This window comes from Pongo pygmaeus, chromosome 13, assembly GCF_028885625.2.
Source record: "Pongo pygmaeus isolate AG05252 chromosome 13, NHGRI_mPonPyg2-v2.0_pri, whole genome shotgun sequence".
Taxonomy (NCBI): Eukaryota; Metazoa; Chordata; class Mammalia; order Primates; family Hominidae; genus Pongo; species Pongo pygmaeus.
In genome coordinates, this window is record NC_072386.2 from 49,108,904 (window position 1) to 49,132,705 (window position 23,802).

Below are 23,802 nucleotides of genomic sequence, written 5' to 3' on the forward strand. Positions count from 1 at the left end.
GATGCCATATGAAGGTTAGTTTTTAGGGAGTCATATTGCTCACTGTTACTGCTATCCAGGACAACTGTCAGGTTGTGGAAGGTCCTGTAAGTTGATGGAAGGAATTAAATTTAAAAAGGTAAAGAGTAAGTGGAAAGTCAAGAGTCCTTGTATATACAACCTTACTTCTTTGAGGTTTGCTTTTTGATTGCTCTGCCTGATACAATATAGGGTTTAGCAGGACCGAATCCAGAGTATGTGAAGTCATTGCAGAAGAAAGAACAAGTCCAGTTTAGTTTGTGGTTTCAGAGGTGGAATCATGGCAGTCTGCCAGGGTCAAAAGGAGAAGTTCACTGAGGGGCTGGGAGCCAGCTGGGGAGAATCCTGGAGGCATAACTGAAAATGGGAGCCAAAGATCAGTAACCAATAAAGCAGACTCAGTAATAGGAGACAAGAATGTGAGAAACAGTTTTTTATGGACTCCAACTAATTTGGATAGGTGTTATCTTTTTGAATGCATCTGACCCAGTCATCTGCCACCAGTGGGCTTAACCCTCAAAGCACTGTTACAAACGGAGCCACACAGAATCAAAAGCGGAAAAAGAAAACAAATAATACATGCAAATCCTATAACCTTTAAATATTTGTGATGGTAAAAAATAAATCCCTGTTACTTGTATGGCTTTTATTGCTTAGCTTAGATTATTGATTCTTCTATAGGATATATGCCTGTGTAAGAAAAGAGCATGTACATGTTATATTTCAGAAAGATTTCAACCAAATATGGTTCATATTTGGGGAAACTGAGGTGGGTATGTTTGCTTTTTGGGAAAATAATTTCTGAAAAACACATTTGCAATTCATTAGGAAGTGGTAATGACTGTGTTACACATTTTTGTACCTGAGGAACAGAGGGTGTCTCCACCAATTTGGATGAAGTTGTTTTGAACAATTCTTTTTCTTATAATAGGTATGATATTGCATTATCTTTTGAACCAGTCTCTCTCTCTCTCTACATTTATTATTCATTGGTGAATAATTCCTTTACACTGCCATGATAATACTCTTTGTCTGGCTCAAATATCATCATTGAAGAGGAATGATTCTAATAATTTAGAGAACGTTGATATTAATTATAGTGACATCTGAAACCATAGGTAGAAAATTTTAAAATTTGAAATCCTTCTTTATTCTCAGACAGATCCCTGTAAAATGATGAAATGGCTGTGAACAGCCCCATATTTGCTTTAAGGATTTCCTTCCTTTTCTATTTGCCCCAATCAATTACTTCTGTACCCTCTTCTTGGTCCAAGACCCCACAGATGGGACTCCACTCTACTGGTATTTAAACTTTAGATAGCTTGTTACTTCAGAAATAAGTTAGAAGTGATAGAAACCTTCAAAAATATGTTCCTGGATGGAGAGGGTTAGAAACCTTTCCTCTTGACTGGTTTTTATTTAGTAGTAGTATTTGAAAATACTGATGGTCATGGCGATAACAACAGGTTGGAATCTGGAGGACTCTTGATGGGATAGTGTAATATTTTGGCTCATAAAATATGGAATTGTTGCCCTGTCTTAAATCAGTTTTCAGCTGGAACATTTCGTGACTTCTCTGGCATGGTAGCCACCATCTGGCCAACACAGTCTCCTGAGATTCTTGCAGCCAAAGTGTCTCAGCGTTCACTTGAAGAAATTCATTTTAAAAATTTCTCCAAATCCTCAAGGACCATGGCTAGCAAAAATGTGGATATGCATCTGAGAGGCATAATTATCATGCCCCTCTCATTCAGAAATGTTCTGCTTCGAAGGAATGGCACAGTGTCCTTCTTGATTTTGTCACTTTTTTTTTCCAGTTACTTCTTTTGACATTGCTGAAGGATGAGAATAAGTTCAAGGCTTCCTAAGGATGAAGGAAGCAAAGGGCCTGCGCAAAAATATAATCATGAACAATTAGAGGAGATGCTATGTAAAAATTGGCACTAAAGCTGGATTTTGGAGCCTAATTAGCATTTTAGTTAATTGTCTAGACATCCATTGCAATTTTATTTATTTATGTTGGTCATTTTATATATCAGGGATTCAGTATCAAGGAAATGTAGTATTCCAGCCTTCTTAAAGGAAATATTCTACAGTGGTAGAAATAGATACTGCCTCATCCTTTGTAGCTAGGGTAGTGTTTCCATCTAGATACAAAAAAAGGAGAATTTCTGACTTGTCTTCACCTTTTTTTTTTTTTTTTTCCAAATGTGCTTTTATCTAGATGCTGCACAAAATTTCAGAACTAATTATGGGGCCAAATTCATATTATTTTGTGGATCTCTGAGGAAACGTATGAGAGAATCTAGTCCTCTTGGAGGAAATACTGAAATCATTTTTTAAAAATAGACATATTGGCTACTGGTACTAATAGAAAAATATCTTTCTTGATAGTTAACTTATTAAAAACTGCTCATTGAAGCTCTCAATATGTCCTTTGTGGGAAAAATTGCCTTAATGGGAAAGGTCAGAACAATTTAATAGGACACAATGTGAGTTCTGAGAGGGACTCACAGTGGTTCTCATATAGCACTTGTTAATTTACCAAATATTGAACATTTATTGCAACTAGTAGTAAGGATTTTAAAAGTTAAATTGCTATTTACATATAAACTTCCATAATAATAGGCTTAAGAAAACATCAGTCCTTTATAGAGCTCCTTTAATTCCCATAAAATCTGTTATACATGTTATCTGTGGGTGTTCACTACTGTTGTAATTAGGCAACATGTTAGGGTCCAAATAAGCTGAAAAGAATCACTTTAACTTCTACATTTTCTGCATTATTCTCTTAATTCAGTTATTTAGGGGAGAGATAAAAGAACAAAGCATATTCTCTATACATCATTAATTAAAAAGACAAGCAATATTTTGCTGCTAAGATTTTTGGCCAAGCCCAAATAAATTTGTTAAATTCAGAAAAAATAATTTGATAATTTATTATAAAGTATTACAAAAGGATATGAAACATTATTATAAGAAATAATTTGAAATGAAATCTAAATTGTTATGATCATGGAAATAAGTCAGTTTAGTTAGATAGACTTTTAGTGACAGGCCACTGTGTGCCTTTAAAAAAAAACCCATGTGCCAATTTCTGCAGAGGATATAAAACTTAGTAAAATGTATGCTTTCCTTAGTACCATTCAGGACATAGGCACGGGCAAAGATTTCATGATGAATACCCCAAAAGCAATTGCAACAAAAGCAAAAATTGATGAATGGGATCTAATTAAACTAAAGAGCACAGCAAAAGAAACTATTATCTGACTGAACAGACAATCTACAGAATGGGCGAAAATTTTTTCAACTTATTCATCTGACAAATATCTAATATCCAGACTCTACAAGGAAATTAAACAAATTTACAAGAAGAAAAAACCACTATTAAAAAGTGAGCAGCCCGGGCACAGTGGCTCATGCCTGTAATCCCAGCACTTTGGGGGGCCGAGGTGGGTGGATAGCCTGAGGTCAGGAGTTCGAGACCAGCCTGGCCAACATGGAGAAACCCTGTCTCTACTAAAAATACAAAATTAGGCACGGTGGCGCATGCCTGTAATCCCAGCTACTCGGGAGGCTGAGGAGAGAGAATCGCTTGAACCCCGGAGGCAGAGATTGCAGTGAGCCGAGATTGCGCCATTGCACTCCAGCCTGGGCAGCAAGAGCGAAAATCTGTCTCAAAAAAAAAAAAAAAAAAAGGTGGGCAAAAGACATGAACAGACACTTCTCAAAAGAAGACATACATGTGACCAACAAACATATGAAAGAAAAGCTCTACATCACTGATCATTAGAGAAATGCAAATCAAAACCACAATGAGATACCATCCCTCGCCAGTCAGATTGGCAATTATTAAGTTCATATTTCTTAAAATTCATAATTCATAAACTTTCAGTCATCTTTATAACTTACTATTGGTAATGTGATAATTTCTGTGATGTAAAGCTATGTGATTTCAGGGTATTCCAATTTTCTTGTACAGTGACAGGTTATAACACTGTTTGAATTTATGACATGTCAGCTAGTTTGTCACTGATATCCTCATCTAAGGAACTGGATGAGTTAATAAAGTGAGCAGTAGGAGTATTCCCAGAAACCTTTCCTATACTGGAAGGCCAGTAATAATTTAACTGTGAACCATATAAAGATATTCTACTAAATCCAAAACAAATATATTTCAATTCAGCTTCCCTAGCTGGATCCTGCAAAATTGCCTGTGGCTTTCTAACACCACTGTGTGTGAAGGTAAATAAGAGTGGCCTTCAAGTGATTGGGAGGGAAATACCTCACTATTACAAACTGTGTAATGTATTTCACCATGCCAGTGTGATGTGTGGTACCTATGCAAGGAAAGGGTCCTGAAACTGAAGCTTCCTAAGGTCAAGGTAAATCTACTTCTGGCCATGAGAGAGGCCAAACAGTGATACATGAGTTCAGAGCCCTTAGAAATGATATTTGATTGGGGATTAGAAAAGATTTCACCCAGGAGAAGGCATTTGAGACGGCTCTGAAAGTGGAATCAGCTTTCAAGAAGCAGGTGTTTTAGTGAAAATATTTTTGAATAATGGAATAGTCTTAACAAATACACAAAAAGGTTATAAAATTTTAGTATGCTAAAAGATCATCTGGAGGAGACATTTGTGACACAAATTCCCAGGCCTTAGTGTGCCATTCTGATTCAGGATCTGGTCTCAGAGAATATGTATCTTTAACAAGTAACAACAGGTGATTCAATTGTGGGTGGCTGTTGGGCAGTATTTTGAAATAAAAATGTTAAAAAATATTTTTTTCATAAAAGGCTAGGAGTCTGATTTGTTTATGAATAGTGAGAGTTGATGCTATCTCAGGTAAATTAGAGATGTAAAAAGTCTTGTCTGATAGGTTTAGCGAATTCTTACAACAGGACTTTCTCCTCTGCACTAAGTAGGCAATAGTAGGGAACCATGGAAGATTCTTGAACAAGGTCATGGCCTGATTGCAACTGCATGTTTCTTGGATAGCACTGTCTATTTAATGGTTTGGGTGAGTTTGGGAAGACCAGAAGTAAGAATAAGCAAGTGCTGCCAAAGATACAGTAATATAAAAGAAAAGGGTGAAGGAGATATTAAAAAAAGAAAAAAAAAGCAAGTGGGAATGGTTGAGAGAGTCATGCTCTAGGGAATATAAAAAATAGAAAGATTGTGGAAAAGTTCATGTATGTGGCATTTCCAGGGGCTCTGCTGGTGATTGAAATATATTTGTTCATTAATTACTGACTTTTTCAAAGCTTTATGTTTAAATCTCCTTTACGTTTTTCTATACACACCTTCATATTCATATTGTTGTTTAAAATTTGAAGTTCAGATGTTAAAGATCTAAAGTTGGTAAACTGAGGCACACTATTTCCAGAAAATGCTTTTTATTATTCAGGGGTGAAGGACCACTGTGAATTTAAAAACAAATTATGTTGTTGCAGCTTTGCTCTTTTTAACCCCTAAGTTACAATAAATTCTGGCCAAAAAACAAGACACATCAGCCTTTCTGCCATCAAACTATGAATTCTACTTACGATTATAAAGTACATTTCCCCAAAGAGGCAGGGGAGGAAAGCAGAAGTTGTATTTGTTGATTATTTAGGTGCCTTAGAGAAATATCACATGTGAAGCCTGCTTACATAGAAAACCTTCCATGTCTTTTTGGATAACCAGAGAGTTGAGTACTTTATCAACTAGGCTGGATTGCCACTTTGTGAAGAATATCCTCTCATCTTTCCTAACTATTTTTTTAACTATTTAATTTTTTTGAATCATTGATTGCTTGTTATTAATCTAATTCCAATTACATTTACAAGTTATGTTTAGGAATCCTGAATGAATTCCTATTATCCTACGTTTTAGTATGTGAAATTGTTTTTCTTATGAAAAAACAATCTTGCTAGAAAGATTGATGAAGATGCTACAGGGAAGGTCTAACAGAAAAAAAAGAGCTAATAATATCACATATTAGGGTCAACTTGAGAAGCTAGTACAGTTCTGGCAAGTTAATGGTCTTGAACAATATTGCCTTCCTAATGGCTAAAATCCAAGGATAAATAAATACATAGGAAGGGAAACCAATTACTGTAGTCATGTATTAAGTTTATTTTTTACCAAAAATAATTATTGGTTGTTTCACTTAGGTAATTTTTCTTTATTATAACCCTTAATGCTTATGAAAAATTGAAAATACATTTAAATTTCTGTCAGTTTGAATTTGACAGAGGGAATATAATCTTTGTATGTATCTTTTTTACACTGGCTTACATATATAGAGTATATAATGATTATATAGCTTTGTCAATAAAAGCATAAGTAAATGCCTAATTCACAAGTATTTCTTTTTCTTGTATTTTGGCTTTAACCAAATATGCTCATATGTACAGGGTATATGCTTACATCTTATGAACTCATTGTTTACTCCATAAACTTTAGTGGAAGCATGATCCTTGGTGAGCGTTGTAATATCGGAGGAGTACCCACTACATATCATGCCTTTTGTTGGCTCACAGTCTAGCAGAAGAGAGAGAAGATGAACACTTATAAGCTAGGTGAAATGTGCAGAAATTAAAATATTTAAATGGAATAGAGCAGTACCAAGTAGGGGGTAGTTGACTATGTTTGGAGGCATCTGAGCTAGGGTGACCAACCATCCTGTGGTTTCTTGAGATACAGTCAGTAGTTTTGGTGCCAAAACTTAGGATGTTTCCCAGGAGACATTTGATAATGTTAGATTGTCACAACTCGTGGCTAGGATGTTAGTGTTATCTATTGGGTAGAAGCCAGGGACGTTGCCCAGTCTCTTGTAATGCACAGGACAGGCTCTACAACAAAGAATAGTCTGATCCAAAATGTCAGTAGTGAAAGGCCCTGTTTTAAGGGGAAGTAGCTATTAAAGAGGAAGAGAGTGAAGGTGCTGATTATGTAGGGAGATGGGACAACTGATGCACCAAGGTTCCTAGGGCATGGCGAAGAGGTGGATCAAGAGCACAGGTGAAGCAATTGGTCTTGAATAAGATAAAGGGAAAAATGGTTTCTAAGTTAGAAATTCGTATACAGTGAATAGGATGTGACTTGCCATCAAGTTCATGCTTGATGGCATTGTTTTATCTGTTGATGTAGGAGGCAAAAGCATCGATCTCCTGGAGGTGAGAGGTCAGTGCAGTGCTGACTGCTGGAGAGTAGTGAAGGGTGGGAGGTTGATTGATAGATGACAGAGGGGTATAGTTGAGGCTGTAGATCATGAATTTGCAATGGTACTAGCCCTTACAGTGTTGTCAATCCTCAGGCAAAGCTTAGCCATTCAGCATAGGAAAGGAGAAAGGCATAATACAGAACAGACTGGGGATTCTTAAGGGAAAGGAACTGTGTGGAAATATACTAAAGGGTTCAGGACCACTGGTGGGAGCCGTTTGACTGTTTGGAACATGGGATGGGTAGTGAAGGATGGCAGAACCTTTATATTGACCCTTTAAAAAAATAATGACTATATTACCGAATGCTTTATATGTAATCCAATCTAAGTAAAAGTATAACTGTGTTGCTTTGCAATTTCTAAACACTGTTTTTGTCTTTCCCTGTAGTTTACTTTGACTTGGAAAGATGCTCTCTGGCAGCCCCCAAAGGCCATTTATGTAGCGAATTGGAGTAACTAATAGATATTTAATTATTAACTGCAGCCCATCCCTTTAGATTTCTCTTTTGTCTTTTTCCCTCTGAAACAACAGCCCTGAAAGGAGATCTACTTTCATGGCATTTTTAGATCCATCTCAAAAGGCAGCTTTTACTCTGTCTAGGTTACCAAAAAACTTCAGACAGTAAAATTGAACAAAGGTGCTACAGAGAGCTTTAAAGCACCTTTCCTTTCATTAAATTAGTGACTATGACTGGGTTATATAAAGATGGAGGGAAAGAAGCAGCATATATCACTCAACTTTTGAGATCCCAGAGGCTTTATCTTTACATTTGGTATGGAATAAAGGCTTATCTCACGATAACCTGCAGACCCCTTTTCTAATTCTCTAAGAATAAGTTCATCTATAATCTCATGTGTGTGACCTGGCATACATTCCCAAATGCTTCTGTTACTCAAATACGAAAAAGCATTTTCTTCTTATCGTCATGATCTGTGGACACTAAAAAAACACTTGGGATCTTGTATCTAACACTCAAGTACTTGGGATTACACATTCATATTTTAGAGTGGTGCAAAAAGGTCAATGTTATTATACAAATTGAATCCCTAGTATTTATAACAGTATTTTTAGCTTCTAAAGCTAAGTCCAACCTGGGAGGAGGTCCTCAAATGGTGTCATTCTATTGTAGCCAGCATAACCTGGTCCGTGCAGCTCTGTTGGATGAAAAGCATTGCTACAGCATGTCTTAGTCTGGCAAGAGGCTTGGGTATCTGCAAATGTGTTCTAAGGATAGCAGGGGGCTGGGCCCATCAGCTGTCAGCCACAGCTTCTGTTTATGCTGTGAACAATAGCCGTGTGCCAGGGCAGTAATTATTGGTTGATTTTCCTTCTAAAATAAGTGTCCTAATAATTTGTCACAAAACCAACTTAAATTGCTATGATGTTGCCTGCAATAGTTAAATTAGGGGAAAAAGAGAAAAAAGGAAAAAGAAAAATCCACCACCAGAAGTGTTTCAGTTTATTTCGGCATGCATTCTATATTAGTAAATAGTGTCATTAAAATCTCATTTGCAGGTTTTTCAAAAAGTTTATTTCTGTGTGGGAAAATCCTTTGTTTTCTTACCTAATACCCTGCGCTGTAAATTAGAGGACAGAGGAAAAAGTTAGTTGGCAAATAAAGGTCCTTACTGTCTGTGCTTCTTTGGAAAGCCTCCCATATTCCTGGGGCTCAGATAATGTGTTTCTCTAGAAAAGCATGCATAATCTGCACTGAAATGAGCTGCTACCAGGGTCTGCACTGCCTGGGGATACAAATTAGGGACTTGATATTTGAAAAGTAATCCAACTGAAAATTGTTTCAAGAATATTCGTGTAGTGTTACCTTGTGTCTGTAGTACCAAGTGTTATCCAAGTTCTCTTACCAGGAGAGGTGAAATGCATATTTGTGTTCACAAATTTAATGCCATTTGGAAAAAGGTAACAAAAAGATTGGCCAAAACATAACAGATTTCAGTGAGGGAGAAAAAATGGCCCTTCCCCCTCTTTGAGTTGATTTTTCAAATTTGTAGTGTGTATGTGTTTCAGTTCACAGAAGGCAAGAATGAAACATTTTCTCCTCAGATTTAAAATGCTGTCATGGAAATGTTGATAGAGTTACTTTACAGAGGTGTAGCTAGGAAGGAAAAAAAGCAAAAGAACTACATTATTGCATTACACTGTGTTCCATCTAGAGCTCATTTTATGAAAGTTCTTTATAGGTTTATTTCCATCTACAATCCAAGGAATTGTACCCTAGCCTCTATCCGTGTGCCAGGTTCCAATTAACATCAGTTTGAGTTCTCTGTGTGGACAGGGTTAGTTCATGGCCTTGGGTGATCATCTATTATTATCACTGCTTGCTTGTACATGCCTTCAGAGCCCGAGCATAGAACCAGTTGTCATGCTTTCCATCTTTTGTACCCCCAAATAGCTCACTCAAGAGAATTTGTGAATGGGTGGGGCCACTGTGTGAAAATGCAGAGATCCATCGTGGTCAGCAAGATTAAACGCGGGGAGATATCTGCAGAACGCTTTTCTCATAACCAACTTGCATATATGAATATAGATTCTTTCTCTTCACTCTAAAAAAGAATTTGGATATTTTTGTAGAAAAGATGGACTTAATATATAAAATAAATACCGTTTGGTTTCTTGCTACGTGTGCTCAATTGGAAGTATACCAGAAAATAAGAATTTTAATATCCTACAAAATGTTATTGGTTCTAATGGTTACCTGATACTGAATGAGAATATTTGGAAGCCTGCAAATCATTGCCAAATACTTTTCAGCTTAGAGCTTTGGGTCTGCAGAGAAATGAATTAAAAAAAAAAAAAAGAATGCTAAATTTAGTGAAAAATATCTGGAAGGGACATAGACACGTACCTAAAATTTCCAGAAATAATTTCCAAAAATAATTATACTTGCTTTAAAAGGTATTGAATGCCTCTACAACATGTTAGGTATTGCACAAAATAAAACTGACATGAACCTTATAAACTTAGAATATGATCTCTGTCAGGGTATTGGTCTAAATGTGAATAATGCTGGGCATTTTTCAGTATATTTTTTAAGTCACTGTTTCATTTGAAAAAACACTGGTGTATAGGCAAGTCAACTTTATTTTTTACTTTGCCTTTTATCTTTCCCGTTGTTTATCCATCACGTATCCACATTTTTTTATTTTTTTTATTTTTTTTGAGGCGGAGTTTTTTGTTCTTTTTGCCCGGGCTGGAGTGCAATGGCACAATCTCGGCTCACTGCAACCTCTGCCTCCCAGGTTCAAGCAATTCTCCTGCTTCAGCCTCCCGAGTAGCTGGGATTACAGGCATGCGCCACTGTGCCTGACTAATTTTGTATTTTTAGTAGAGACAGGGTTTCTCCATGTTGGTCAGGCTGGTCTCAAACTCGTGACCTCAGGTGATCCACCCACCTCAGCCTCCCAAAGTGCTGGGATTACAGGCGTGAGCCACCGTCCCCAACCACATATCCACATTCTTATTAATAAGTAGCCCTTGCTGAGTGTGGGCTCATGCCTGTAATCCCAGCACTTTGGGAGACTGAGGCCGCAGGATCACTTGAGCCCAGGAATTTGAGACCAGTCTGGGCAACATAGCGAGACCCCATCTCTACAAAACATTTTAAAAATAGCATGGTATTGTGGCATGTGCCCGTAGTCCTCACTGCTCAGGAGGTTGAGCTGGGAGGATGGCTTGAGCCCAGGAAGTTGAGGCTGCAGTGAACCATGATTATGCAACTGCAGTCCAGCCTGGGCAACAGAGTAAAACCCTGTCTCAACAAAAAAACAAATTAAAACATTAAAAAAAATAGCCCTTAAAGTAAAATGTTGCATACCAAGAAAATATTTTTAAACAGCCAGATATTTAAGCGTCTTATCATTGGAATCATCTAATATTTTAAAAGTCATAATATTTAGAAGATAATGTTAATTATAGACTTTCTTTAGGAAATATGTATTGTAAAACTCTATTCTATAATTAATATAATCTTTGTAATAAAAACTCAGGGAAATCACTTTCCATTGTATTTTGTGCTACACGAAACATTTTTGTTATGTATCAAAATTGTGTACCTATAAAAATGTTTTTTTGTTTACAAAGATTTCTTATAATGCACTTCTATATTTCTCCAGTAAATACAATCAAACATCATTTTAAATCTGTTTTATTACTCATTGAAAGTGTCTGCATGTGTACATACACACATCTCGCTTCTGTGTTATAGCTACTTTGGGGATATAGTAGCTACTTTCACTTCCCAAAGTATCTTGCCAACTTAACCAGTGTGCAATTGATAGATGAGAAGTTGTGGTCAGTTTATTCCTATAAGATGGATCTATCTTAAAAGAAATGGTCTATGTTTTTGTCAGTTGTGGTAATACCTCACTTTGGTTGGAAGACAAGCGTTACAAAAATTCATATTGGCTCAAAGCCTTTCAGCTCATACAGTGACACCAGTAGATCTTCTCTTTGTGGAACTGGTTTACTACTGTTTCTAAAGTGAAGCTAGTACAGTTCATCACACTAGTTCCTCTTAAAAATTCATGTAGTTGATACACTGGAAATATCGTATAGAAGAAGTGGCAGGATATTCTGGAGTTTGGCAACATAAAATTGGGAAAGATGGCATTGTTCTTTGTTTATTTTTCTCTTTCTTTCCAACTTCAGTTTTATCTGCTGTCATGTTCCTTTTCAAATAAGCCAGTTACCTTTCCTGTGTGACCCAATTTGCAGGTACATGATAAGCAACAGGTTAGAATAGAGAATAAATGATTATTTTTAATGATGATCAGCACATCTAATGTGATAAATTATGATTCATGAGTAAATTAGCAGTGGATGATGTAAATGAATCTGCTTTGAAAACCAGCTCTACAAAAAGATGCTAAAGCATTGGTAGAGGTTCTTTTTGGTCAAATAGTGTGTCTATATTAAATGGCTTCCTGAGTATGTTACCACTTAAAGGAAATATGAATAAAGCTGATAAGTATTGTGTCGTTTGCCTACATCTCTGCTGAATGAGCCTGGGAGATTGTATGTAATGCATAACTTTCTCATCTGTTTCAGTATAAGGGCCTTTCATCACTCTATTGAACAAAACGGATGCACAGTCTTGAGTATTTTGAATGCATAAATAGGTAGTAAGCAAACCTAGAGGCTTAATGTGGAAGATGTTAAGTGAATGTCTAAATGGTGTTGCTGATAACATGTTTTCATTAAAAATGCATGACTATGGCATAAGGAATGGTAAGAATGACTTCACAGGTTTTGTCTACGAGTGATTCAAGACCACTTAGGCCATCTTCTTGAAATTTATGTCACTAAACCAGTGGTTATTTTGAGTGTCTTACACCAAAACAGATGGCCAGCCTTACTAAGCACATCAGTAGTTCAGGAAGTTTTATTGCCCGGGCACACAGAACGTAGGTGATTGTTTGTTTTTGTCATAATATCCCATGACTGTTTATTAAATAAAAAGTTATGATGGTGAGATCATACAGTTTTCGCTGCTGTAAAACACGTGTTTATGATCCAGGTATTATTATACCTTGAAATATGACAAATTTCCCTCAAGCATTGGAACATACCATTTCCACTTTTCTGCTCTGACCATGCTATGGTGTTCATGCATGTGTACTGTCCTGTTGTAATGCCTGTGCTTGTGTTGTGAATAGCAGAAACTGGGATTGCATGCTGTTCTGGAATGTGAAATAATCCCAGGTGAGATCAGAGATGTTGAAGGCAACTGGCAGGGAAGCCCCATGGTGGCAACTGGAATGGAGGAATGGGGATGATGCTAGAGCTAGAAGGTTGGTCAGCTGTGCTAATGGTCTACGAACATTTACTGGTTGCTTAGTTTGTATGTAGACATTGTGCCAAATGTTTGCAATTCATTATTTTGGACAGTGGATAAAAATATGGCCAATGATAAAGTATTAAGTTATAACTTTAGCAGTGGTCTCGGTAATTGGACATTCTGACACATTGCTGCTATGAATATATGAATTACTTTAAAAGTATAACTTGTTAAATATATCAAAAGCCTTAAAAATATACTTTTTTTTGAATTCAGTAATTTTACATGTAGGAATAATTCACATATAGGAATTACATATATGTGCAAAGATATGATTACAAAAAAGTTTTGAAGTCTTTTTCTGATTGAAATAGCAGAAACAACCTAAATGTTTAACAATAAATTTAAATGTAATCTTTACTCTTTATAATATAAACATGATGAATTTATTTGTGGTCATAAAAGATATTCACAGTATATTCTAAATGAAACGTTGGTTACAAAATAATGGTACAATATAACCTCTTTCTTGTTAAAAAATATGTAAAATAAGCATGGAAAATTCTTAAAAGTTGTTCATCAAGGTGATCACCATTAGAATATCTCCTTTCAACTCATGTATATTTTCTAATTTATAATAAATGTGTACAATTAGAACAGTAAAGTCATTTTACTTAAAAATTAAAAACACGAAAGGTGGTAGAGGGGAGGAGAGCTCTGTGATGACAATGAGGTGGAACAATATTCATAAAAGAGAAAAGACTCATCGCGTTATATTATGCGTCATCTAAACTTCAGTCCTGTGATGATACACATGAATCTGTAATCTGGCTGTGCTACATTTGCCAGCTTAGGGCTTCGCATGGATCTATTCGTCTCCCACTATGTCATATCAATGTATTGCAATGGCAATGTATGTCACATAGACTTTGTATTCCACAGCTAATTTGCCAAACTCTAAGCAAATGTACGTTTAATAGAGGTGCAAAGATCACATTTACAATATTATTATCCATCCTAAATACTCAAAAGTGTATAGTCCAGGATTAGGGGATAGAATCAGGGAGAGCCTTTACCAAGCTCATGTATGCATTGAAACTATGTGCTGGGTATGGTTGGAAGTTATAAGACTTCGTAGATGACCAGGGGCATGTATAATTTTCTCAAGGTTCTATGAATGTGAAAGGGGAGAAAACACATGTGTTTAAAATAACTATAATGAAATATAGACTACTGTGATTCATAAAAGATACAGAAAGTGTGATAGGGGAGTCGAAAGGATGGTACATTTCATCTAGATGGGGAGGGTCAAAGAAGGCTTCCAAGGACTTAATTTAGAATTGAAAAATGTGGGTAAATTCTGTAAATTCAAAAGTGGGAAAGAAGGCATTTTACATGAGGGAACAGCCTGTACTGAGGCATCGAGATAGAGAATTTTAGGTTCTCCATGGGCAATGGTGGAAATGTATTTGGGAAAATAGATTGACAGCAGCTCTGAAATATCTTAAAGGCCAAACTATTTCTGGTGTTAGTTTGCAGAAGTAAGCTATTAAAGTTTGTTTATTATTTTTTGAGTGGAAAAGAGCTGTAGTCACAGATGCATTAGAGAACAAAACTCAAAGAATGAAAAGGGAAAACAAAAGAAGGATCCATAGTAAAGTGTAATATTGATTATCAAGATGAAGCACCTGAAGTGAGAGTGACCAGATGGGAAGCTATGGATATCATGGCATCATTCAGTAATTCTCAATCCTGGTTGCATGTTGGAATTTTCTGGAAATTAATTACCCAGTCCCATGCACTGTTTTCTGTTTTAATTGATTTAGGGTGGGGTTCAGGCACCTGTAGCTTTCATTTTTTTTTTTCTTTTAGGACTCCCAGGTGATTCTAATGTCCGGTTTAGGAGCGAGCCATGGCCATTGTTTTTGGGTACAAAAAAGAGGGACAAGACATACTAGTGATAAATCAGTAGAACTTAATAATTGGTATTGTGGGCAAAGGAGAAGGCAGAAGAAGAGGCTGAGGCTGTTAGGTGGGGTATATGGGAGACTGAATATGCCAAAAACAGAAATGAACACTCAGTAAGAGGAGAAGGACTGGGAAGGCAAATGACATGGTATGTTTTCAACACAACAATTTTGAAATGCTGGAAGGTAATCTTTCAAGCAGTTAGAAATAATAACCTGACATTGATAGAAAGTTCAAGTGGGAGATAATCTTTTCACTAAATTAAATCTATTCTTCCTCTCTTCATTTCTTCCTTACCTTTCTTCTTCTCTCTCCTTTTCTGTTCCTGTCTGTCAGTGTGCCTATCAGCCCTTTGAAAAATTAAATATTGGTAGTTATACAGAGGCATAGATATCTATCTACCAAATGGGAAATACTTTAATAGTCATTCTAAAGGAATTGAGAGTTGAGGCCTAAATAAAATTAATGGTATAGACAAGCATGGAAATATGTCATTGAAGTGTCTTGAAAGGGAAGAAAGCTAATCAGTGTCAAGAACTGTATTGAGGTATTTGTCTTTTTAAGTCATGAGCAAATTGAATGTATAAGTAAAATAATACTAAAGTAGCCTACCATGCTGAACTTGGAATTAGGGTGATTTGTTTATGAATTTTCTGACATTGATTTTTGTCTCTTGGTCAGACATCGTAATCTCTGATTTCAATTGGATCCTGGGATGATATTACACTTAAAGAGAACTTTTATATACAGCATATTCTGGGTGAAGTTTCTCACTTAACTAGTGAAAAATAATTGCTGTAGTATGGCACAAAGTACTTGCCAATCCCTTGAGAAGACAATCAGTATACATTTTATAGTTACATAAAAGATATTTCAAAATATTTAATAAATTGCGATATATTATCTGTGCAGTCTTTATAATTGTCTAGCTTGTAATTTGGCACAGTGAAAATATTAGTGTTACAAGATCTTTGGGGTGTTATTTTCCTGGCCAGAAACCTCTGTGGCCAGTGGCATCTTTATCCAAGTTTTGCTCAGGCCCGGTGGGCTTGTTCTGCCCACTTGGCCTGGCAGGCTGCACTCAGCTCACACTACCGGCCTGGATCCCATGTCTCCAAGGGAGACTGCGAGTCAGGCATGGAATGGCAAGGGGTGTGTGAGTGAACGTGGGGTCTGGCCACTGCACAGTCAGACATGTTGGCCGCTGCCACGGGGTGGGCAGTTCCGGGTGCCAGTATGGCTGCCGGTTCTCCGTGAGGCAGCGGTTGGACCAGGTGCACCACAGGCAGCTTCCCTGGCTGGCACTGGGGAATGCAGTGACACCTGGAAACTTGGAAACAACAGGAACCACTAGGCCCCAAAGAGTGAGTCACAGCCCTGGCTTGGGGAGCTCCCAGGTCTGGGGTCCTCAAAGGGCCACAGCCCTTCTCTCCTTCTCTTCATCTGCAACGTGGTGAGCAAGGGGCATGTTTCAGCCCTGTTTGTGTTACAGCTCTTTTAGTCTTGCCAGTTGGCTGGTCCCGAGTTCTTGTCCTGTGACCAGGAAGAATGAGGTATGCAGACAAGTGGAGGATGAGCAAGACGAAGAAGAGCTTTATTGAGCAATAGGAAAGCTCAGAGGAGACCCATAGTGGGCATCTTCTCTCCATCTCAGGGTGTCCTGATGAATGTTCAGCTCCTGGCAGAGAGGGTAGCTCCTCTCTGTTAGGCAGGTCGTCCAGAGTGTTCACCTCCCAGCAGAGAGGGTAGCTCCTCTCTGTTAAGCAAGTCCTCTCAACAAGTGTTCAGTTCTCATCAGAGAGGGTAGCTCCTCTCTGCAGCTGGTCGTCCCAGCAAGTGTTCAGCTAACAACAGAGAGAGTCATGCCTTTTTGCAGCTGGTTGTCCCATCATCTGCTTTGCTGTGGCTGAGCCCGGAACTTTTATGGGCCTCAGAGGGGAGGAAGTGCATGCCAGCTGGTCCATGGGCAGCCATGGGCGGTCCCAGAAAAGGCATCACCAGTTCCCACTATGGTCTGTGGGGCTGACAGCCCAGCACTCAGACTTCAGGCCCTCCCTGGCCTGAAGGTGGGACCTCACCGGATCCATCCCCTTCTGCCCGGGAGCCTGTCTGCCTCCTGCCACCAACTATGGCACCCAGGCTGCTCACACCAAGGGGCATCTGCAGGCCCTGAGCTGCCCTCAGCTCCCCACTTGGCTTCCCCTCCACCCTTGTCAGTGCCTAAAGTCTGGGGGTGCTGAGGTGGCAAGGGGCTGGTGCGTCAGTGCTGCCCCAACATGTGCACACTCAGTCAGGTTGACAGCACCTGGGCTCGGCCTCAACTCTGCTCTGAGATCAGAGCTGCGAGCAGTGGTGGCAGGAGCAGCTGCAGAGGCAGCAGTGGTGGTGGTGGGACCCCTATGCCCCGGTTCCCCTATGCCCCGCGTCCCCGAGGCAGCCCATCTGCAGCCAGTGTGGTGGCAGTGGCCGCTCCACATGGCCTGCTGCTGCTGCCATCATGAGGGGTTCACAGTTAGATCAGAAGTTCGCTCGCTCTTAACCTCAGTGACTCCTCCTTACTCTCTTTTCATATTTTTTCCTTCCTTCCTTTCTTTCTTCCTGCCTTCCTTCCTTCCTTCCCTCCCTCCCTTCCTAATACCTATATTACTAAAAAGCGTTCTATAAATCTATAAAATAGGAGTAATGATGACATCTTGCAAGACTGTTTGAAAACACCACATATAAGATATATGAAACATTTAGTCTAGTGCATGGAACTCAAGGAGCAGTTATTTCTTTATTCCATTCTAAAGTATAATGCTTCTTAAATCAAATTTTAAGACTAACAGATTGTTTTGGGAGCTGTATTTAAAAAGAAATACCATAAACAATTTTTTTAAAAGTTGTTAAAATTTTTTTTAAACAACAAAAATTTTAAAACATAAAATTTTTTTTCTATTTGATTTTGAAGATCTATCCTGACCACAGATGTCAACATGTGACCCTGTTCAAATTTCATGTGACAGATTCACTGTCCCCACGGGCCCTGGTTCATGTAGAACCTCTGCTATGGAAGCTACCCCAGGTGGTATCTGTGCCATGCTTTTGCCCTCCTAAGCAATGATACATCAACTTTGGGACCTCCCTCCCTTTTGTCATGTGTTGATATAGTTGTGCTGTTGACTTGGGCAGGTTGTCTGTCACTACCCGTGTCCCAGTGAAAACAAAGCTAATTATAACAAAAACCTATCATCCACACAAACTCTAGATGCCCCATGTTTGCGAAAGTGTCAATAGGATGTGCTGTGACTGGAAGGGAATGTAAAGTCCTGTGGTAACTCATTGCCCTCAAACCTTCAGACCAGGCTACTACCCTTGGAACCACCCCTCACTCTTCTGCTATGTACTGCATTTTCCACCGGACCCCAAAGGCCCTGTTCCTGAGCTGTCCTTCAGAGCTCTCATCCTGACACTTACCAGAGAAAGAAAGATCAGAGGTGACTTCAGCTGACCTTCTAATAAATTCTACAGGCACTTTTTAAGGAGGAAGCAGATTGCTAAAGACAGGGGTACCTGCATGTTCTCATTGAACATTCTCTCCCTGTCTCATTTAACAGCAATATTAACCTTCCCCTTTAAAAAATTTAAGTACATTGTTATGACAAATAGCCCTTTAAAAACAAAACTCTGTATTTAAGGAAATGTTAATCAGTTAAAAGAAACAAAGCCGATTAGTTACATGCTGTTAGTTTTGTTCCCCATGGGACATATTTTCTTGATGTCCACAGAAGCAGCTTATTAATTAGAATTAAATTAGACAAATGGCACCCTCATTTTCTCTCTTTTGTAGCATGTGATCCTGTCTGTGAATCTGTTTTAAGTGATTCTCAGTTGGCCAATCATATACCTTAACCCTAAGTTATCTACTTAACCTTTAAGAATTTCTCATAAATTGCATTCATCTAAGGATGTTACTGGTGGACTTCAATGGCTCTCCCCGATTTATGTCTAGCACTACTTAGTATAGTGTACCAAAGGGAGGATTTTGTCCTCAGCACAGCAGTTTGTTAAGGATGGACAAAAGCAGTTTGCTGGTCTTGGTTGGTTCTCTCACCTACATTTAATAGCTATAAGTGCACATTGAGCTTGTCACCTTGTCTTCAGAGTGCCTAGCAACTTGAAACATGATATGGCATCCAAATATTAGACCCATTAGGCTCAAAGATACTGTGCATTGGTTAGACTTTAAGAAACAATCTAACTTCTTAAAAGCAAAAATCAGTGTGCAATTTGTGGCTCCTCCTGAGCTGTGTAGCAAATAATAATCTACTAAATTCCAGGAGCTATGGCCTGTGTTGTGAATGCATCCTGAGAATGTACAGTCTTTGAAAATGGCAAGCGAGCCTGGCAGACACATTCTAGAATATTGGCCATGTCTCTGTTCTGACGCATATGCATGCGTAGCTTCTCTACTTTCCATTTAGAAAACAGACTTTCTGGGTTGAACAGTAATTTGACCTGTGCAGTACCTGGCATTAGTTTAATAAAAGATCATACTCCTCACTTGTCAAAACCAACTTGAGCACAAATGCATTTTGCAAAGTACAGCATTGGCAGCTTCAGGTAGATGGCAATGGTGATTAGCTACAGCAGTAATGGAAGGATGCCTCTCTAAATAATGGTGACTGGAAAGTTCTAATGCCTTTCTCCCCATCTTTATACCTTGATATTTTTTTTTTTCGTAGACTAACTATAAGACTGATGGTTGTATCTCATGGGATAAAAATGGAGATTTTCACGATTCAAATCTTAGTCTGTACTATGTTGTGACTTTTTAGTAGATACCCTTGTTTTATGCTTTGCTTGAATTCTCTTCCCTTTCTTCCCATCTTCAGAGCATGGCTTAAGTTTGGACAATATCTATGACAAAATAAGGCAGACGATTCATCTTGTTCCTTTTATTAAACTGAGATATGGAGAGGGGAAGTGGGTGATGTGTATTGTTATATCCCTCTGAGAATAAAGATCTTTACTTGCCTCAAGCATTTGTTGGGGTTATTAAGTTTAGTCTTCTCTCTACCTCATATCTTTCCTTTGGCTGGCTGCCTAGCGTTCACAGACACCATCTGAGAGTTTGACCGGCAAAAATGATTATATATGCACCACCCATGTTTAGTGAAAGGATTTTACTATATTATCTTGAGTCTTACTTTGTGTCATAGGATGATGACATATATCCTTTTTGTAGTTCAGATCTTGTGGGCGAATCTAGAAAAATTGACATTGGGTCCCATAGGAAAGTCATGATTTTCTTGTCAGTGAGACCGATGTCTTTCATATATATATATATGTATTTTTTTAACAAAATTTCTGTGTAAAAGCCCCTGAAATTATTTAACTGTAGTGTGATCAGTTTTATTTTATTGTTTTCAAAGAATAAATTTAAGCGCCCTTTTCAGTTTTTTTTTTTTTTTTTTTTAAGAATATCAAGTCAATACAGTGGTAGGGTTTAGAAAAATAGTTCCAGATCCTAAAACAGATTCTAATTGGTTATTTTAATAAGTTTACCACAGTTCAATAGGTTAATTTCATTAGTTGGCTTGGTCTCCAGAAATAAAATCCTACAGTAGCATCCAATGGTCATTTCTTTGTCTTTTCTTTAAATTTTTTATTTTTGAGATGGGAGTTTCACTCTTGTCACCCAGGTTGGAGTGCAGTGGCGCAATCTCGGCTCACTGCAACCTCTGCCTCCTGGGTGGCGTATTTTTATGCTTGTCAGTATTACACGAAAACTCCTCTGCCTGTCATGATGGCTCACACTTGTACTTCCAGCAAGTGTAAGGCCAAGGCGGGAGGATCCTTGAGCCCTGGAGTTCAAGACATGCTGAACAACATAGGGAGACCCCATGTCTACAAATAATAAAAACATTACCCGGGCATGGTGGTGTGCGGTTGTGCTCCCAGCTACTCTGGATGCTAAGGTGGGAGGACTGACTGAGCCTGGGAGGTTGAGGCTGCAGTTAGCTTTGATCGTGCCACTGCACTGAAGCCTGAATGACAGAGCAAGACCCCATCTCAAAAAACAAACAAAAAACTTCAATGCCTGACCAGAAAATAAAGATAAATGAGACACATACTTGGAAAACATTGAAATGGCACTCATACCTATTCTCCAAGTGAATGGGAATTTTGTCTCTCTGCACTCCATTTAGAAATAAGATTTCTATGTTTAATTTGACTTGTCCTCACCCACTGGTTATTTCCAGATAAGCTTTCTAATTTAGGTCCTCACATGGCAACAGGACAGATGAAGCACTTACCCAAGCATCCATTGCCTACTTGCAGATTGTCAGAATTGCCAACTCTTCTTCATTCTTTGGGTTAAGAAATGCGACGGTATCCCTTAAAAAATATCCAGATGCAGGGAAAAGGGTATCCTACTTCTGGTTTTCTTTAATTTCTAATATAGTGCACACTCATTTTATGCAACAGCCCTTCAATGTATTCACATGTTCTTGCAAGAAATTTCAGAACAGAACTTAAATGGGAAGCTGGGCTCTTACAATGGATTTTCCTTCCCAGTTGACAGTTTTTAGGCTATGGACAAGAAAAGGAAGGTGGCTGAAAATGACAATATTGTACCATTTAATACAGCAATCCATTTTGTTTTTCTAGGGAAATTCCCTAGAAATTTTAATTGCATAATTATAATTTCTCCATTGGTTACTACTGACAAGCAAGTAGTTATCAATTTGCATTGTTTGAAACAGCAGAAAGATAAATATAAAAACTTGTAATATATTTTTCGTTTGTTTCCAGAAAAGTGACATCAATGTACAGTGTTTTGTAATCCTCTCACTGTTAGTCAATTTTAAATTATTTTGAGGCCGGGCGTGGTGGCTCATGCCTGTAATCCCAGCACTTTGGGAGGCCAAGGCAGGTGGATCACGAGGTGAAGAGATTGAGACCATTCTGGCCAGCATGGTCAAACTCTGTCTCTACTAAAAATACAAAAATTAGCTGGGCGTAGTGGTACGCACCTGTAGTCCTAGCTATTTGGGAGGCTGAGGCAGGAGAATCGCTTGAACCTGGTTAGTGGAGGTTGCCGTGAGTCGAGATTGTGCCACTGCACTCCAGCCTGGCGGCAGAGTGAGACTCCATCTAAAATAAATAAATAAATAAATAAATAATAAAATTATTGTAAGTACTTCCCACAGCTCCTAGTAATCATCTAGTCTGTATTGCTACACCGAGATGCTACAGGTTATGAACTCTAGCAGGGTTGTTAGAGGCTGTTTTGCTTTCCTAATATTTTTGAACATAAGCAGGCCCCCAGTTCCAGGATCACCAACAAGTTGAATTTACTGATGAGGTGGAAATTCATTCTCCAGGACCAGCATTGCAAATATGCCTCTCCTAAACTTCCCTCCTTTGGAAATAATATATAAAGCTAGGAAACCTTGAAACTGGAAGCAATTTCTGCAAATTAATTTATTTCATATGTCATAGTTTTGCAATTTTTGTAAATTAATGTATTTCATATGTCATGCCAAGAAATGGTAAAGTTACATGATTTTGTTTTCCTCCAAGATTATCCATATATGTAATGGTGGAGCTTAGATAGGAATCTGGCTTTCTTGACTCCAAGAAAACCAACCAGAGTCAGAACACACCATCAAGCCAACGGGAACACCGTGTGGGAAATGTGAAATCAATACAGAGAAGATACTGGTGATGACAAGAAGAACGAACTTTGTTATGACTTTTTTCTTTTTTGTAATCCAAGTATTGTTTTCAAAATCAATTTTAGCTATGGTTATTTAAAACCACTTTTCAATGACATGTAACTAGAACACAGTAGGAGAGAAGAGAAAATCTGTAACAGGGATTAGAAATTAAAAAAAAAAAAAAAAAAAAAGGAACAGCAAAATGTTTTGGGGCTTTAAAACATTTTCAACCAGAACATAATTGTAAAAACTCAAGGAAGTATAAAAGATGGAAAGCAGTCAGAGAAATAATTAAAATACCTACTCCTGAGCACTATTATTAGTGTTTTCACTTACTTTGTTCAATCTTTGTGTGTGTGTGCATTTTTCATTATCTGCTATCCCCACATATAACTCTATAGTATGCTTCTGTGGCTTATTATTGCATCATAAGCATCTCATGTGATATGATACAGATTTTATAACACTTAACTACTTGTATGATGTTCCATCTTCATGCCATATTTTATTTCACTGTGACAGAAATCCCATACTGTTTAATGTTTCAACTACTTATACTCTTTTGCCAAACAAATGATATGATGAATATCTTTGTGCATAAATATTCATTTACATTTCATATCATTCTTGTATGATAGCTATCTAGATCTTGAAATACAAGATGAAAAATAAGTAAGTTTTTTAAAGAAAGAGGAAGAATGTTAGGAACATTTAAAGGAGATGGAGGATGTTGAACAAGCTTCCAATGTCTATCCTTCTCTCTAGCCTTAGTAATCTTTAAGTCTACATCTTTGTATAAAAATTCCTTTGCTTTGCTATGACTTTGGAGCTTCTTGACTCATCTTCTCTTATGCAAATTGTGGAGCTAAGTTTCAAGTAAGACAGCTTACAATATCTGGGTTAAAGAGTCACTTTACCATTTTCCCCTATTTCTAATTCTTGCGAAACCTTCTAATTCAGGGCTATATTTCTTGTCTCTTTAAAATTTCCTAGCATTTCTCTTAAATGTCACTAATTTTAATAGCTCAGCAGTGGCAATGCTGCTTTCTGGCCATGTACTGATAGTGGCATCAAAGCAAGCGCTAAAATTTTACCCACTTTGATTG

General features: G+C 37.9%; 1 protein-coding gene across 3 annotated transcripts in view; it reads left to right on the top strand.

The window, feature by feature from the left end:
• Positions 1-23,802, top strand: part of PTPRD (protein tyrosine phosphatase receptor type D) — a 1,191,315-nt gene that overhangs the window by 839,566 nt on the left and 327,947 nt on the right. The window lies entirely within an intron of this gene.